This window comes from Apodemus sylvaticus, chromosome 1, assembly GCF_947179515.1.
Source record: "Apodemus sylvaticus chromosome 1, mApoSyl1.1, whole genome shotgun sequence".
In the NCBI taxonomy this organism is placed as follows: domain Eukaryota; kingdom Metazoa; phylum Chordata; class Mammalia; order Rodentia; family Muridae; genus Apodemus; species Apodemus sylvaticus.
In genome coordinates, this window is record NC_067472.1 from 193,219,757 (window position 1) to 193,231,574 (window position 11,818).

Consider the following 11,818-nt stretch of genomic DNA (forward strand, 5'->3'; position numbering starts at 1 on the left):
TTTGTTGTTTTTTTTTGTTTGTTTGTTTGTTTCTTCTTTATTGGCTTCTTTCTCCTGAGGCTTATTCTCCTGAATTTCTTTAAGTGATTTTTGTGTTTCCATTATACAGGTTTCTAAGTTATTCATGTTCCCCTGTATGTCTTTAAGAGATTCATTTATGTCCTTTTTCTCTTCTTCTAGCAGCATCATGAACAGTGATTTTAAATCCAAATCCGGTGTTTCTGGTGTGTTTGCATAATCAGGACTTGCTGATGTTGGAGAGTTTGGTTCAGATGCTGCTATATTGCCTAGGTTTTTGTTAGTAGCGTTCCTGCGTTTGCCCTTTGCCATCTTGTTATTTCTGACGTTAGTTGGTCTTGTCTCTGGCTGGTATTTGTGCCTCCTGTGAGGCTATATTGCTATTTCTGTAACACTGGATTGCTGGGTTTCCCCTGTTACAGATTGCTAATGTGCTGCCCTCCTCTTGGGTGTCCTTGCAACCCTAGCGCACTTTGCCCCAGGTTGTCTGTGTGAACCAGGCGGTGCCCGCTTGCTCCTTCAGTGAGTGTTGATGGTCTAGGCTGCTTCAGGACCTTTTCTGAGTGCTGGTCACTCTGCTGGGCAGCCTATCTCCCAACCAGGTTGGTGCACACAGGGATAGCCTAGCTGCTGAGGCCCTGAGTCTAGGCAAAAGCCTGGCAGGCTAAGGCCTGAGCAATGTTCCCCGCTTTGACTGTTAATTGGTTCTGTCAGGTGGCCAGGATGGTAGCGTGCACGTGCTCCCTGAAAGTGTGGGGAGAGTCTGCTAGGCTAACAATCTCCTGGCTGGGTTAGCACACAGATGGCCCACTGAGCAGCCCAGGGCCTGGGGGCAGTCCAAGGCCCGTCGGTCTTATCCTCCTGCTATGTTAGCCTAGGGCTATGAATCTTAGCTGACTTTGCCTGCTAGAACTCTCTGGTGTCCCATAGTGGAGTGCATGCCTGCCGGGGAAACAACCTCCTGGCTGGGTTTGCACACCGATCGCCCCCGAACAAACCTGGGCCTACATGCAGTCCAACACCAGTGGGGCTTAGACCCTCGCGATGTTGGCCTTGGGTTATATTTGCGTACCTCAGTCTGTCTGATTTCTCTGGTGCTTGAGATCCAAGATGGCTGAGAGACTCTCATAACTGACTGGCGGGAGGCAGAGTTCTGATGTGGCTTCTGTGGGGTGAAAGGCTCTGTAAATCTGCCTCCTCTTGCAGCCCGGGTGGCCAGTGAGAGTCAGTGGTAGCGGGTGCAAGGCCTGCCTGGACCCTGTCACCTTGGTTCCACTGCTGATGGCCCTTCCGCTGGACCAGCTGCCATGGCCACTGCCACTGCCACCACCGCTGCCACTGCCGCCACCCCGAATCTAGTTAGAGTGCATAACTTATGTATGCATTTCTAAATGAGTTACATCATTCAAGATGGTATTTTCATGTTCCATTCATTTGCCTGTAAATTTCATGAAGTCATTGTTTTAATAGATGAGTAGTATTCCATTCTGTAAATGTACCACATTTTCTGTACCCATTCCAATAAAGAGAGACATCTGTTTTGTTTTGTTTTTTTTTTTTTTTTTTTGTTGTTTTTTTTTTCCAGATTCTGGCTATTATTGATATGGCTTCTATGGAAATAGTGGAAAATGTGTCCTTATAACAAGTTAGAGACTCTTCTGGTTATAAGCCCAGGAATGGTATAGTTTGTACCTCAGGTAGTTCTACCCCCAGATTTCTGAGGAAATACCAGGCTGATTACCATAATTGTGGTACAATCAATGGAGGAGTGTTCCTCTTTCTCTACATCCTTGCCAATATCTGCTGTCACTTGAGATTTTAATATTAGCCATTATGATGATGTGATGTGGAATCTCAGGGTTGTTTTTATTTGCAATTCCCTGATGAATAAGGATGATGAACATTTCTTTCAGTGCTTCTCAACCATTTGTTTTCTCAGTTTAAAATTCTCTGTTTAGCTCTGTTCTCCATTTCTTAATAATGTTATTTGATTCTCTAGATTCTTTCTTAAGTTTTTGTATGCATTGGGTACATACAAAAACTTAAGAAAAAACGTTCTGTGGTGGAATTTTTGAGGTCACTTAAATATACTATCATGTCGTGTGAAAATAGTGATATTTTGACTTCTTCTTTTCCAACTTGTATCTTTTTGACTTCCTTTTGTTGTCTAGTTGCTCAAGCAAAAACTTCAAATACTATATGAAATAGGTAGGGAGAGAGTGGACAGTCTTGTCTAGTCTCTGATTTTAGTGGGATTGCTTCAAGTTTTCTTCATTTATTTTGATGTTGGCTACTGGATTGCTGTGCATTGCATTTAATATGTTTATTATAAGCCTTGAGCTCCTGATCATTCCAAGACTTTTATCATCATTGGATGCTGAATATTTTCAAATGCTTTTTCAGCATCTAGTGAAACATTCATGTGGATGTTCTTTTGTTTACGTTTAAAGCAAATTACATTGTTGGATTTCCCTGTATTGAACCATCTCTTCAACTCTGGCATGAAGCCTACCAAGATCGTTTTGATGTGTGCTTGGGTTCGGTTTTTGAAAAGTTCATTGATTATTTTTACATCAATATTCATAAGGGCAATTGGTCTAAAGTTCTCTTTTTTATTTGGTCTTTCTATGGTTTTGTTACCAAAGTAACTGTGGCTTCCCAGAGTGAATTGGCTAGTGTTCCTTCTTTTTCTATTTTATGTAATATATTTTTGAATTTCCAAAGTTTTTGCTATTGTATCTCTTTTTCCATTTCTGATGTTGTTAATTTAGATTTTGTCTCTGTGCCATCTGCTCTCTCCAGTTTCTTTTTGGAGGCACTTATAGCTATGAGTTTTCCTCTTAGCACTGTTTTCATTGTATCCCAAATTTTTAGGCATGTTGTTCCTTAATTTTTATAAAATTCTAAAAAGTTATCTTCCTCTACTTTCTTTCTTTCTTTCTTTCTTTCTTTCTTTCTTTCTTTCTTTCTTTCTTTCTTTCTTTCTTTCTTTCTTTCTTTCTTTCTTTCTTTCTCTGATTTCTTTCTTTCTTTGATTTCTTTCTTTCTTCTATCCTTCCTATGTTGACTTTCTGTTTTTTTTCTTTTTGTTTGTTTTTGTTTTTTTGTTTTTTGTTTTTTTTTTTTTTTGTTTTTTTTTTTGCATTGAAGACAAACCTTATTCCATAGTGGTCTGAAAGCATTCATGGGATTATTTCAATCTTCTTTTATCTGTTGAGGCCTGTTTTGTTACCAATTATATGCTCAATTGTGTAAAATGTGCCCTGATGTGTTGAGAAGAAGGTTATTTTATGTTGAAATTTCCTTTAGATATCTATTAAAACTATTTGGTCCATAACTTCTGTTAGTTTCACTGTGTCCCTCTTTACTTTGTGTTTACATGATCTGTTCACTGATGAGAGTGGGGTGTTGATGTCTCCTACTATTTTTGTGTGAGGTGCAATGTTTTCTTTGAGCTTTAGTAATTTTTTTAATGAAAGTGGGTGCCATTTCATTTGGAGTATAAATGTTCAGAATTGAGAGCTCTTCAAGGTAAATTTCTTTCTTGAGGAGTATGAAGTGTGCTTACATATCCTTTTGATAACTCTGTTGAAATTTGATTTTTGTTGATATTAGAATGGCTACTCCAGCTTGTTTCTTGGGAACATTCGCTTGGAAATCTGTTCTCCAGCCCTTGGCTCTGAGGTAGTATGTGTCTTTGACACTGAGTATATTTCCTATATGCCTCAAATTGCTGAGGCCTATGCTTTGTAGGGATGGATTTGTGGAAAGATATTGTGTCAATTTTTTTTCATGGAATATCTTTGTTTCTCCATCTATGGTAATTGAGAGTTTTGCTGGATATCCTTGGCTGGCATTTGTGTTTTTGTAGGGTCTGTATGACATCTTCCCAGGATCTTCTAGCTTTTATAGTCTATGTTCAGAAGTCTGGTGTAATTCTGATAGGTCTGCCCTTATATGTTACTTCACCTTTTTCCCTTACTGCTTTTAATATTCCTTCTATGTTTTGTGCACTTGGTGTTTTGTTTATTATGTGACAGAAGGAATTTCTTTTCAGGTATAATCTATTTGGAATTCATTAGGGTTTTTTATGTTTATGGGCATCTCTTTCTTTATATTAGGGAAGTTTTCTCTTTACAGTTTTGAATATCAGGAAAGAACCTAATAGCAGTCTCACTACAAAAAAATCTAAATAATCACAGATATAGTTTAGGAATTCTTTTAGGATCATCATTAAGACTTAAGAAATCATCTATTTTTCTTACAGCATTACTGTAAGATAGTACATCGCGGATTTGCAGAGATCTTCTCCAAAGAGGTGTGCTATTCATTAATGATTGCTATATATGTTTAATAGTAACAGGAAAAGACTATTAATAGCAGGAATATTTCCTAAAGTGAATTCCTTAAAGGTCTTGCCCAATAAAGGAAAACCTGTAGTAGATCATATAAAAATCTGAACCAGACAATTCCAGGAAGAGGTCTATGTCTCTTAACTTAGGGTCATAGAAGATCAGGCTTAAGAGTTTATCTTGGTGGATATTTCCTTTGATGAATATGAAGCGTCATTCCCAATCTCACTTGATAACTTACAGTTAAAAGGCAAATTAATTGGATATAGAATGTCAAATCCAGCCTGTTTCTTGGGACAATTTGCTTTCAAGATGTTTTTACATCCATTCCTGACCTGATTCATATTAGATTACACCAGTGGGGCTCCTGAAAATCAAGAATTGATAAATGGGACCTCATGAAACTGAAAAGCTTCTCTAAGGCCAAGGAAATAATCTATAGAACAAACGGGCAAACTACAGATTGGGAAAATGTTCACTAGCACCACATCTGACGGAGGGCTAATATCCTAAACATAAAAGAACTCAAGAAGCTAACCTCACAAAAACCATCAATCTAAAGAAAAAATGGATTGTAGATCTACACGAAGAATTTACAACAAAGGAATCTCAAATGGACAAAAGCAGTTAAAGAATTGTTCAAAGTCTTAGTCACCACACAAATAAAAATCAAAATGATCCTGAGATCCTGAGATTCCAACTCGCAACAGGAAGAATGACTAATATAAAAAAACCTCAGGTAACAGCAGATGCTGGCAAGAATGTAGAGAATGAGAAGCACTCCTCAATTGCTGGTGGGATTGCAAGCTGGAACAACTACTCTGGAAATCAGTCTGGTGTTTCCTCAGAAAATTGGAAATAGTACTATCTGAGGACTCAGCTATACCACTGCTAGGCATATAAAAGAAGTTCCAACATGTAATAAGGACACATGCTCCACTAAATTCATAGCAGCCATATTTATAAAAGCCAGAAACTGGAAATAACACATATGTCCCTCCACAGAGGAATGGATACAGAAAATATGGTACATTTACACAATGGTATACAACTGATCTATTAAAAATAATGATTTCATTTAATTTTCAGGAAAATGGATGGGAGTTGAAAATATCTCCCTTAGTGAGGTAATTCAGACACAAAAGAACACACATGGTATGTAGTCACTGATAACTGATCCATCCTCTTCACCCTTTTTGGTCCAAAAGTTCAGAATACCCAAATTCAATTCCCAGATTATACGAAGTCTAAGAATTAGGAAGACCAAAATGTGGATCCTTCAGTGCTTCTTAGAAACAGTAACAAAAAGAAAAGGGTGAACAGGAAGAAATATAGAGACAAAGTATGGAGTAGAGACTGAAGGAAAACCCATCCAGAGACTGCCCCACCTATGGATCCATCTTCTATACTGCCACCAAACTGGATCCTACCATGGATACTGGGAAATGGTAACCGATCGAAGCCTGATACAGCTTTCTCCTGATAGGCTCTGCCAATGCTTTCAATACAGATGCAGATGCTCAAAGCCAAGCATTAAATAGAGTTAATTAAACTGGGTTCCCAGTTGAGTTGGAGAAAGTACCAAAAGAGCTGAGGGGGTTTGTAGGCCCATGGAGGGAGCAACAGTATCAGCAGTCTAGATTCCCTGGGGCTCCCAGGGACTGGAACACCAACCAAAGAATACACATGGAGGAACCCATGGTGCTACTCATATATTTGGCAGAGGACATTCTTGAACATCAGTGGGAGGAGAGACTCGTGGGCCTATTTGATGCCACAATGATGGGTAATACCAGAGAGGGAAGATAAGAGTGGGTGGCTGGGGAGCAGCCTCATAGAGGAAGAGGGAGGGGGAATGGTTGAAAGGAATTCCAAAGGAAAGACCTGAAATGAGGAAAGCCTATGAAAATAACTGACCCTGTGATACCACCTTACTCCTAAAAGAATGGCTACAATCTAAAACTCAGGTGAAATTACCTGTTGGCATGGATGTGGAGAAAGAGAACTACTCCTCCATGCTGGTACAACCACTCTGGCAACTAATCTGACAGTTCCTCAGATAATTTGAAATAGAGCTATTTGAATATCCAGTTATACCACTCTTGGACATATACCCAAAAGATGCTCTACCATGCCAAAAGGGCATGTGCCCTTTGTTCACAGCATCCTTATTGTGACAGTCAGAAGCTGGAAATAACGCAGATGTACCCACAAGAGAAGAGTGGATTTGGAAAATTTTGGCTCATTTACACAATGGGATACTATTCAGGTATTCAGAAAGAGGAACCTTAGATGAAATGCCCAACAATGCAAACAGGGAACTTGTAGAGTCCACTTCCAGTTGAAAGACAGGGCATCAAATTGAAGGATAGGCTTTCAATCCCACAGTCACAACTCTGATCCAGAATTGTTACTTTCTAAAAGAAATTCAGGCACTAAAATGCAGAAAAGACTGAAGGAAGTGACTGGACAACCTTTGGATCCATTTCAAGGGGAGGCCCCAAGGCCTGATAATATTACTGATGGAATCGTGTCCTTATAAACAGGAGCCTAACATGGCCCCTGAAAGGCCCAACAAGCAGCTGACTGAGATGACTGTAGATACTTACACTCAACCAATAGACTGAGGTTGGAGAGCCCTGGGGTTGAATTAGGGAAAGGCTGGAAGTAGCTGATCAGGCTGGCAACCCCATAGTAATACCAACCATCTCCACTATCCCAGATCCCTGAGATGTCTCAGATAGTGAGCCACAAACCAGGCAGCATACACTAGCTAGTATGTGGACCCCAACACATAAATATACAACAGAGGACTGACTAGTCTGGCTTCAGTAGAGAAGATTCATGTAACACACAAGAAACTTGAGGTCCCAGGGATGAGGGATACCACCACCAAGTTGGTAGGTTTGGTGGTGACACAGAAGTTGGGGAATTGGGGACATCTTCTTGGAGAAGTGAGAGGAAAAATGGAATGAGGAATTGTGGGAGCATGGACTTAGAAGGGGATAATGACTGTACTGCTAAAAAAATTAAGTTAATAATAAAAAATAAAAAATAAAGAAAAATTAAAGAAAAAGAAAGAAAATGCCCTGCAGCCATATCTTATGGAGGCATTTTCTGAATGAGGGTCCATCCTTTAAGGTAAAATGTGTCAATCTTAAGGATGATAGATATAGAAGAGAGTGAGGATTTCCAACTTAACAAACCAGTAAATATCTTCAACAAAATTATAGAAGAAAACTTTCCTAATCTCATCTAAAAAGAAAAAGAGAGAGAGATGTCCATGTACATAAAAGAAGCCTAAAGAACTCTAAACAAATTGGGACAGACCAGAAACTCCCCCCAGCATATAAAAATCAAAACACCAAACACTAATCGTACAAAGAATATTAAAAGCGGTAAGAGAAAAATGGCAAGTAACTTATAATGACAGACCTATCAGAAGTACACCAGACTTCTTACCTGAAACAATGAAAGCTAGAAGATCCTGGGAAGATCTCATACAGACCCTAAGAAAACACAAATGCTAGCCAAGACTACTATAACCAGCAAAACTCTCACTCACCATAGATGGAGAAACCAAGATATTTCATGATAAATCCAAATTTACACACTATTGGTCCACAAATCCAGACCTACAATGGATAATAGATGGAAAACGTGCAAAACAAGGAGACATACTATACCCTAGAAAAAGCTAGAAGGTAATCTTCCCACAAACCCAAAAGAAAGTAACCACATCAACTTAAAAATAGCATCAAACATAATATAAAGCAACAATTCCTTAATATCACTTAACATCAATGGACTCAATTCCCAATAAAAAGACATAGACTAACAGAAAAAATTTTAACGTAAATCTTCAATTTTATCAGAAAATGTTTGTAATTCTACTTTCAATTTATTTAGTAATTTTTATGTCTACCATTTTATCTGTATTCTTTTCCATGATAATCTTCAATTTTAACATGTTTTGCTACATATTTGTTCAATTTTATCATAAATATTTTCTATGTTGTCTTCATTTTTATCAGGAAATAGTTATAATTCCACTTTCAATCATAGAAATGTTTTTATGCTTACCATTATCTGTATAATTTATCCATGAAATAGTCAATGTTTTTATTACATATTTTCTTTATTTACATTTTAAATGATTTCCCCTTTCTTAGTACCTCCCCCTTGCCACCAAACGTCACATAAGCCATCTCACCTCCCTCAATTCCCAATCAAACCCCTCCTGCTTCCCTGTCCTGGTATTTCCCTCACACTGCTGCATTGACCCTTTCCAGGACCAGGGGCCTCTTCTCCCTTTGATTTCCAACAAGGCAGTCCTCTGCTGCTTATGTGTCCAGAGCCATTTGTAACACTATGTGTACTGTCTGGTTGATATTTTTGTCTCTGTGAGCTCTGGGAGTACTGGGTAGCTCATCTTAACATAGTTTTCTATATATTTCTTCAATTTTTTCAGAGATAATCAACATAAATCTTTAATTTTATCAGAAAATGTTTATCATTCCACTTTCAATAAACCTAAAAATACTTTTATATCTACCATTTTATCCAGGTAATTTCCCATGATATTTTCCAATTTTAACATGCTTTTCTATATATTTCTTCAATTTAGTCAGAAATATTTTCCATGTAAATCTTCAATTTTATCAGAAAATGTTTAAAATTCCACTTTCAATCAACTTAAAAATATTTTTATGCCTACCATTCTATCTGTATAATTTTCTATGAAATAGTCCATTTTAATGTGTTTTTCTAGGTATTTCTTCAATTTTACCAGAAATATTTTTCCTTTTAGTTTTTTAATTTTACCAGAAAATGCTTATAATTTCACTTTAAGTCAACTTAGAAATATTTTATGCCTATCATTTTGTCTTTAGTTTTCCATGTTAATTTTCAATTTTAACATGTTATTCTATAATTTTATCAGAAATATTTTCCATGTAATTCTTCAATTCTATCATAAAACGTTTCTACATCCAATTTCAATTAATTTTGCAATGTCTTGATGTCTACCATTTTACTCTTTAACTTTACATGAAAATTGCCAAATTTGAGATGTTTTCTTTGTATTTCTTCAATTTTGTCAGAAAAAAATTCCATGTAAATCTTCAATTTTATCATAAAATGTTTCTAATTCCCTTTTCAATAAAAAAGAATGAAAAAATATACTTGCCACCAAACCTGAGGAAATAAGTTCATTATTAGCATCAACATGATGGAAGGCAAAGACCCAGCTACCACAAGCTGTCCTCTGAACTGCACAAACATACCTCCATGATACCAGTCACAAAATACATTAATGTAACATAAATATCTCTTTTAATATTCCAAATACATAGAAAGATAAAATGATACAGTAATATTCCCGTTGTGTCAAATATTTTAAATGAGAAATAAAATCCAGACAAAACTAGGGTACTTTTATTTATGTCTATCTCCAAATTTATCATTTCATTCTCTTCTAGGAAGTAAAAGTCCAGCGTTAGTCTTATTCTCTTACTATGTAATATTAGAGATCAGCAGTCTATAGTGATGAAGAAATAATTAGGATAAGCAATGCTCTCCTATTGGTAAATGACTGGAGAAAGTAAGAATAATCCTACTTACACCCTCCAATTCCTAAGTCCACTATCAGAACTCCTTTCTCCCACCAGAGCAAGCCATCGTGACCAACACACTTAAAAACCAGGATGCTGACCTGAAATCCTATTTCAGGAAGGTAATAGGGTCCTTTAATTAGCATACAAATGACATAAAGAAATACCAAGCTTCACAGGTAGACAGGTAGGATCCCTTAAGGAGGTAAAAGAAAATCCCTTTAAAAAATACAGGAAAACACAGTAAACAGGTGAAAGATTGAACAAAGTACTGGCCCAGGCTTGCTGACTCACAGGAAGGACAAGCTCCAACCTGAAACAACTGAACCCACTAACACTAGAGATAACCTATCAGAATTACACCAGATGGCATAAGGCAACTACAAGAACCCTACCAACAGAAACCAAGGCTATCTGGCATCATCAGAAACCATTTCGTACATTACAGGAAGACCTGAATATTCCAAAACTCCAGAAAAGCAGGATTTGGATTTAAAATAACATTTCATGATGCTGATAGAAGATTTATGAAGGGCATAAATAACTCCATTAAAAAAGTATAGGAAAGGGGCAGCCCTAGCTCTCTGAGTGCAGGGGCAGAACAGGCAGCCATGTACAGAGCAGGTGAACTGAGCTTCAGTGTGTGAGTTCCTGGCTGGATATGTGGCAGTAGGATAGAGGGGTCCCTCCATGATTACTGAGTTGGGGGCATTTTCCTCTCTGTAATTGATAGTCTGGGAAGTGAAGAGATGGTTGACAGTGTCAAACCGTTCTGCTGGTCCTTAACTGGGAAATCAAAGAATCCATCTGAGGCATCTGTACATCTCAAAGCTACAAGCTCAGATTCAGCAGGAGAGGAGCAGATTCAAAGAAGTGCAAGTAGCCTCTTGGCTTATAGGATACCCCTGAGTGTAGAGCAGAAGCAAGTGAGTGAGCCATGTATTGTTTAAATTTTCCAGTGTCATTGCTTGGAATGGTGGAATATTCTGTTCCACTCTCCTCTAGTATTATTGAGTGTTTATTCCTGTGCTACAATTAGTAACAGCCCATGCTATTGGTGATCCATCACTACATGAAGATGTTTGGTCATGGCTGGAATTCTTCCTCACATCAATTTTAAGTGCTCTTTGGTCACTTCCCCTGTTTGTGCTTGGCAAAGTTGTGAATGCCATTTGATTTCACGATATAGTGGACTTGGCATTTGAGGTATCAGGGAGGAAACCTCATCCAATCCACAGTGTCAGCACAATAATTGTTGACATGCTCTTCAGCCTTTTGCTACAGTCACTGTTCCTTATTCAGGGAATGTTTGTACCTCTCTTCCCAATCCATCTTTTCGAACTCTCTCTGTAAGGATTCTGTCTAAGCTCCACCCACAGTAACCTGGAGATAGCCAGGTATGCCTGTCCCCACAGTTACCAGGTAACAGGCAGGTAGATCTGGTCCACTATAACAGGGGCTTCCTGCCTCTCCTCTCTCTCTTATCTTCTTACTTTATTTCTCTTTCTTGGTTCCTGCCTTCCTTCCCTTTCTCCCCATTCCCTTCCCCACTCTCTCTAAGTGGTCATGGCTGGCCTCTACTTCTCTATTCTGTGTTCTCTCTGCCTTTCTCTGCCTATATTACCCTCTTAACTCCCCTCCACACACCCTAAATAAACTGCATTCAATAGTATACCAACAAGTGTGTGGTACATCAGGAGGAAGGGATCTCTTGGCAAGGGCCTGCTAAGGTATCCTCATCCCCCACACTTCACCACACACCCCATATAACATATTCTTTTCCTCTTTATATTTTTATAAACACATCATATTGTACTTTGTGACTTGGATCTAGAA

At 38.1% G+C, this 11,818-nt stretch overlaps 1 pseudogene; it reads left to right on the top strand.

Annotated features, from left to right (window-relative positions):
* Positions 1-8,021: 8,021 nt before the first annotated feature.
* Positions 8,022-11,335, top strand: LOC127667599 (etoposide-induced protein 2.4-like; annotated as a pseudogene).
* Positions 11,336-11,818: the final 483 nt, after the last annotated feature.